This window comes from Ursus maritimus, unplaced genomic scaffold, assembly GCF_017311325.1.
Source record: "Ursus maritimus isolate PB19 unplaced genomic scaffold, ASM1731132v1 scaffold_59, whole genome shotgun sequence".
In the NCBI taxonomy this organism is placed as follows: domain Eukaryota; kingdom Metazoa; phylum Chordata; class Mammalia; order Carnivora; family Ursidae; genus Ursus; species Ursus maritimus.
In genome coordinates, this window is record NW_024426763.1 from 52,316 (window position 1) to 59,109 (window position 6,794).

The 6,794-nt window shown below is 36.5% G+C and overlaps 1 pseudogene; it reads right to left on the bottom strand.

Annotated features, from left to right (window-relative positions):
- Nucleotides 1–3,132: 3,132 nt before the first annotated feature.
- LOC121100938 lies at nucleotides 3,133–3,767 on the bottom strand (annotated as a pseudogene).
- Between the last annotated feature and the right edge of the window lie 3,027 nt (nucleotides 3,768–6,794).

Here is a 6,794-nt window from a genome sequence, read left to right on the forward strand (position 1 = left end):
GGATCATGTGGTATGACAGTGGTTGCAGAGCTGCCTTAAAACTTTGGAAATCACTGCAATCACAATGCACAGAAATTCAAGAGCAAAATAATGATTGAACACTGCAGAATGCTTCAGAGACATAATTTAAAATTACCAAACTCAAGCTAAAACAATGTGTCCCTGAATTTTTTACCTACTTGGCAAGCCAGATAAACCATCTTCTTCGGTTTAGAGATTAATTGTTTCTTCTGGCTCACATCCAAGTGCGACAAAAAATGTTGGCAATACCACAGACATAACTCACTTGGCTCGCTAATAAAAAGTCTGAAGCTATTTGGTTGTCCACTATCGCACCGGCTAAAATGCTTAGAGTTGCCTATTGAGCCTCAAAAGCTGTCAGAGTCAATTATAACTTTCACTAAGGTTAATTACACATTTCTGGCCATGTTTTCCAATTAATGATCACTTATAAAAATCTCCATTTGGATGGAATCAGAAAAAGTGAATCAGCGATTCCTCTAGGAAATTCTCCAGCTGTTAAGGCATGAAAGGTTTCCTTGGGAGGATGAAGAAAAGATGGTAGTATCTGCTAATGATAAAGCCGAGTGTATTACATGAGTTCCCTGTAGTATTGGGCCATATCTGCTTGCAACAGAATGGTGTCTAAGATCAGATGATGCTCTAAAATGCACAGATTCCTGTTACTAAGCCATAAGGAGAGAGACTATGAGCTAGGGAATCTCAAATATTTCCGAATGTTTTCTACTAGGCCAGAAGATGGAAGATGGTATGGATAGTGGAGTTTTTGTGTAAGTGAGAATGCCTTGCAGAGCTCTTTAATTAGAGCCTCATAACTCCCCACATGGGAAACTGGGAAACTTTTGCCAGTTTTCTACCTGAAATCATCTGCAACTACAAGACAAGTATCCTGGAAATGCCAGAGATTATATTCATATAATTTATATCCATATCATTTCCAATATTCTTTCTTTACTGTTGGAAATCAATTTTGGCATTTTATGACCTCTTTGAACTACTCCAAACTCCTATTTAGGGGAAGTATATCCACAGTGATACCAACTCAGAGATTGACTCAAACTCACTCAATGAATAAAGAATCTGCAGACCACTAAGATATAATTTCCTTTCAGGGAAAATAATAAAATGTATAATGACCTATAAGTTCACCAAAGACATACTAGGAGAAGGGCAATGCAAGTTTTGAGACTAAAAATCATGGCTTTTAGGATTCTTTTAGAGGTCAAGTATGAAGACAAATTACCACCAGTGATTATGATTTACACATAGGCCAGCAAAATGCCTTTGTCAAGGTTCAACAACAAAAATCTGTGAAAAATACCAGAGCTTAAGGGATTTTTGTGTGTATTTGACTATTTTAGTAGTTTTTTCATTATTGAAACATTTGTTATAAAAGTATAAAAATTACAGATAATTACAAGAAGATAATTAAAAAACCATCTATATCTACCCCCCCAAAGAAATAATCACTATTAATATTTTGGGTTGTACATATTCATTAATTTTAAAATAGATTGAATTTTAAACCTTGTTTTGTCACCTCCTTTTTCACTTATCAATCTATCCTGGGCAATCTTCCATGTTATTAAATATATTAATATATTTCCATGTTATATAAATATTAAATATAGTGTAGCTGAGCCATATGTATATAACATACTTCTACTGTGCTCATAACATTATTTAATTCATTTTTTAATCATCAACAAGGAAATGACATAAATTTAGGGAGGAAAAAAATAGACAAATTGGTCCAAAATGAAGAAAGGTAAACTAGGGCTTCCCAGGGATCAATGTTAAACCAACTTTATAAAAAGCAAAAAAAGTATAACGATTAAAAATCCAGACTCAGAACCACACTGCTTGGATTTAAACTCAAATCTCTCATTTACTAACATTAGATAAGCCATTTAGCCTCCAACTCCCATTCTGCAAAACAGGGATGACAATAGTATCTACCTCAAGGACTGCTGTGAGGATCAAATGAGTTAATGCAGGTACAGATGAAAGCAGTGCCTGACACATAGTATATACTTTGTAAATATTCACCATTATTATTTTTACCATTGAACTGAAGAAGGAATTAAACTATTACATCTTCCATTTCACAGTTAACACAAAGCAATGAAAGTACATACTACAATACTATGAAAAAACTAGGTTAATGAAAATGCATCAAAGGTGTGTGTGTGTGTGTTTGTGTGTGTGCGTGTAAGAGAAAGAAGAGGGAGAGAGAATTAGAAGGTAAGTTTAATGTGAATTAGAAGATAAAATATGGGGCGCCTGGGTGGCGCAGTCGTTAAGCGTCTGCCTTTGGCTCAGGGCGTTTATGGAAAGCACATCCCTAGTGGGAGATATAAGCATTAATCATCAAAATCTATATGATTAAATATTTGGGAATAATCCATCTTTAACTCCTCTTGTTGATTCTGCTCATGAATGTCCTTATCACCTAACTTCTCAGAAATTTCCCTATACATGAAATAGTAAGTTAGCTCATGAAAAGTTTAGACCACTTTACTAATTTTTATAGCAAATTAACAAATTGGACATCTTGACTATATATATTTCTATCCAGTATCAATTTATTTAGTGTCAATCAGCAAGTATTCACTTGTATAACCCTCTACTGAAGAGACTCAATTTTTGAATTCCTAGACCTATAGTAAATTATCAAGATACAGTCTCCTGGAGAGTGCAGCATTTGGCCTTCTCTGGGAGATATTTTTAATCACACAACATGCTTCCTTCAACAATAGACAGCAACACAATTCCAATTAAAAGACTCTTAAACTAACCTGTCATTTCATCTCAACCTTAAACAGTAGTAGAGGTACTTGGAAACTGATACGAAACTATAGAAATTTGATGTTATTTCAAGTCATTAAGAAAAAGTCCATAATCTTTGTCATTTATGAAATCGCTCTGTAAGTAATAAACCGATCTGATATCTCCTCATTGCCACTTTCATTTCTTTGTTCCCTGAATGTATATGTATGATGACTGAATTAAAAAAAGGGAATAAGAACTGCATCAAAACAGCAAGAAATTTGTCTAGGCGTGATGTGGGTGAGGCCAGATATAAACAAAGTATGCCGACAAAGCACAAAATCACCACCATGACATTGAGTTGCTGAAGGGAGAGGGCCTCGATGAGCGTCTTGAGGCATGTTCCGAAACAGTGGTCAGGATAGTAAACTGTATGAAATTATTATAGAAGAATGATCCCAGAGATATAAAACCCACTGTTGGCTAGGTGACCATGAATCTAGACTGTAGGTGTGTCTGTGCAGGCCAGTTTGATTAACCGCGGAAGTCACAGAAAAAGCTGTCTAACACATTAGGGCCACAGAAATTGGGCAATTTTATAACGAAAACCAATTGAATGACTATTGTAAGCTAATTATCCATGTAGCTACCAGAAGCAAAATACACATTTTTCGGTTCATAATAGCTCAAATAATGCAGAGGTTTATATGGGCAACATATCTGTCAAAGGCCATGGCAATGAGCAGCACCATCTCACACCAGCTCAATGCTATGAGTAGAAAGAAGATTCAGAGTGATGTTCGGGCCACCAAAGGAGATGATCTACTTTCTGAAAAGGTCATAAATCATCTTCGGAGAAATGACAGGAAGAAACTCCCAAGGTCGAAGATGAAGGTGAGGTTGACCCAACAGAAAGTACATGGGAGATTGTAAGTGAGTTCAGAAGTCACAGTGAGCATGATGAGGGAGTTTTCCCATCATGCTTGCCACACTAAAATATGGAGCAGAACACAAAGGAGAGAAGTGGCCTCCAGAGTTGGTGACTCCCAGAACACCAATTCTGATGACACCACAGAGTGATTCACTCCATCCATTGGATTTATCAGCCTGGAATTGTTTCCAGATTAGCAAAAAAATTAAAAGAAACTAAAATAAGAATGTTATAAAGTTCACATTATAATGATTAATTATTCAAGGATATTCACACCGAGAAGACTATCTATCCCCTCAATTCGTTCACAGGGCCATTATTAAATAAGCATTTTACCTGGTGTCACCTAAAAGCAGTTGAGTCACTTCCACTGCAACATCCCCTAACACCATGGCTTCCAGGACAATTCATCTATAAACAAGAAATGAAGCAAATATAAAACACTGTAGATGTGCATAACAAAGGATTAGAAGGGCAAGGAAGGTTATAGTGCAACACAATGAGAAAAAGAAAGAGTGAGTAAAGATGGCATTTGCCAGGAGAATTACTGGTACTTTATTTTACTTGCTCTGAACAATTCCTTCAGCTTATTCAAGTTGTCTCTTTCTTACCCTTGCCTTCATCTCAGGCACATAATATGTCTCTTATAATTATACCACTACCTACAATCATATTTACAATTCATACAATGCCCACAGAGTAGCAGTGAACAAAGAAACCAGGCATAGGGTATAAAGGTGACCTCGAGAGCATGAAGGATCAAGGCAAGGTAGACTAGATACTAATGGCACAAGAGTATTTATTGGCACTAGGAAGCAGTAAAAGTAGAAGTACCTAGTAGGATGGTCAGCAGCCGGGACATGGCAAGATGTACAAGGGGAAGGGAGTGCTATGGGAAGTCAGGAAGTTAAGGAAGCCAATTTGATTTATTTGTCCAGATTCTTCAATCTCTGGAAGTTTGTGAACGCGGCTATAGCTAATAGAGCCCGAAGCTTGGAATTTGCTGGGGATGAAGAAATGCAAACTTCTTCATAGTTGCCTACCTAACCATTGATTTTCTCCTGTCCCTTCATCAACCTTAGCCCCTTTTATCCCTCTTATCTGATCTCTTGCTTCAAACCTCTCAAGTTCACGGATCCAAGCCTGCCAAGTCTGATGGTTCCCTGACTCTTAATTCTGGGTGACTACATGAATCTCTTTTAGTTCTATCCACTTTTTTGCAGGGAATACAATGCTACCACATGGAAAATATATATCTCTTGCCTGTAGGTCAAACAGTTCTGTGTCTCAAGCCCCTCTTGCTCCCATAATCTTAGATATGCTGCTAAAAGATGAAGTGGTCTGAGAAAAGAGGTGTTCAGTTTAAGCATTACTTGTGAGAGCATATTAAACTACATGGATGAAAGGAGCAAGACCATAGAAAAGATCCCAAATTCATATGTGATTTAAATGAAAACTTTCGTTTATGCATGAATCAGGCATATACAAAACAGATTCACCATATCATACAAGAGCCCTGAGGAACAGCTAGTTATAGAGAGAATCGTTTTAGCCGTTGGCTAGAATGCAGAAATCAAGAGAGATAGCCAACTAGTCTACTTGTCAACTCCAAAATAATGTAAATGAAATAATCTCTCCTGGTTGACTGGCCTAGACATTAATTGTCTTATTAGTGCTCATGCTCTACATTACGATAGTGACATAATATTCCAATACTATCAATAAATCACAAATTTCCTAGACCCACTTTATAATTCTCTTATTCAAGTTTGATACAATATTAAAATAATTCACATAAAACCATATATACAGGATCATGCGGTACTGTGGCAGTCAGGTCGCAACTCGGATACTGGGATTAAATACTAGATAAAGTTAGGAGGACATGTAACTATGCATCAGAGAAACTATTTCATATCCCCATGCAATTAAGATTTCTCTTGTATGTAGAAAAGCTTCCGTAGCTTTAAATAAATTCGGCATGCACTTTCTGTCCATAATTTAATCAAGCTTTTCTACAACTTCTTGAATCCGACGACAAATCTTAAATCCCGATTATACCCAGTCACGGTGCTGATTTGCAAGTGGAAAAGCCCATCAGCTTCGAATACCCTGGTGAATGAGTTTAGAAGAATGAAAGGAAAAGATTAGGGCAATATCATGAGCAATACGGTGTATAGTTTCTTATTGTCCACTATGGATACTTCAGATCACCCATGCATAGTAAAGAATCACAAAAAATATAGATTACGGACATATTGAAGCTACAAACATTTAATGATTACGATCCAGACTAGTACAAACCATTTTTACATATTTTAATGGCACATATTAAATACTTTCCATGTTGTATGCCTAGAATTACTCATAGTGAAGAATACCTAGATTAGAATTTATACTCATAGCCATCTAGCTACTAAAGTCTAATGGACAGAGAAGTTGCAATCACTAAGGAACATGTTGCCACTAAGTCCTTAAAACAGAAATCAATCCCATCGATCTCCAACCGTGTAAATTTTGACTACATCATGCAAACATGCGCACTTGTATATGAATCTCTAACTCTTATTCCGTGAACTTGAGAAGTCAAAGACAGAAACTTGAAATGTTATATATATTTGAATAAATTAATAAATTCCTACTTACTAGAATATCCATCCAACTCTATAAATTATATATAACATAGGAGACATTCAGATGTCTCTTCGGCCAAGTGATAGCACAAGGTCAGTGACGACTACAGACTTTACAAAGTAACGTCTTGAGTCATAATAACTAGCTTATACAAGTTGAGAGGAGGGAAACATGGAAAGGATATGCTGATTGCTTATCAGAGGCAAATGAAACCACCGTCTTGTGAGTAAGATCAGCCTGAGTTCGTCTTAATGTGACTTTCCAGATTCAGTCCCCACTATAGGCCCTCTTTAGGAGTTCTTCCCTCCGCCCCATTCTCCTAATGCTCTGCACTGTTCCCAACAAAATTGTTTAAAAAAAAATTGACAAGGAGCTTCTTTACTTCTAAAATGGCCATAAAATGATTTATACTTCCTGAAAATCACAGATTAATACACTA